The sequence below is a fragment of the Apis dorsata genome, unplaced genomic scaffold (genome assembly GCF_000469605.1).
Source record: "Apis dorsata unplaced genomic scaffold, Apis dorsata 1.3 scaffold_79, whole genome shotgun sequence".
Taxonomy (NCBI): Eukaryota; Metazoa; Arthropoda; class Insecta; order Hymenoptera; family Apidae; genus Apis; species Apis dorsata.
The window spans coordinates 104754-105219 of record NW_006263377.1 but is presented as its reverse complement, the minus strand read 5'-3'; positions in this window follow the sequence as shown (position 1 = coordinate 105219).

Sequence of the window (466 nt, the reverse complement as noted above, 5' to 3'; positions counted from 1 at the left end):
GCGTTCGTGGGCCGCGCATAAAGGCAGCAAGTTTACGAAGACGCGACCGTCGGGGTGAACGAGCTGCTTAATTGCGATACACTCGACGAGACGCCAACCCCGCAGGAAGATACACTTCTGGATCGCGACAAAAGTTGGAAAAAAGTTAGAGTGCATCTAACTTTTTACATGCTCTTCATATTTTTTTTTTTTATTTTTCAATGTATATTATTCTTTCTTTTTTATTATATTAAAGAAGAAATGTTTTTTACTTTATAATATATAAATATTTAATTAATATGAAATAATACTTACAGTACATTGTATATCTTCAATTTGACCAAAAATGTATAAAAAAAAAATGTGAAACTTCATAAAACTTGAGCTGAGTACGAAAGAAATAAATTTTTCAATGTATATTATTCTTTTTTTTTTATATTAAAGAAGAAATGTTTTTTAATTTATAATATATAAATATTTAATTAAT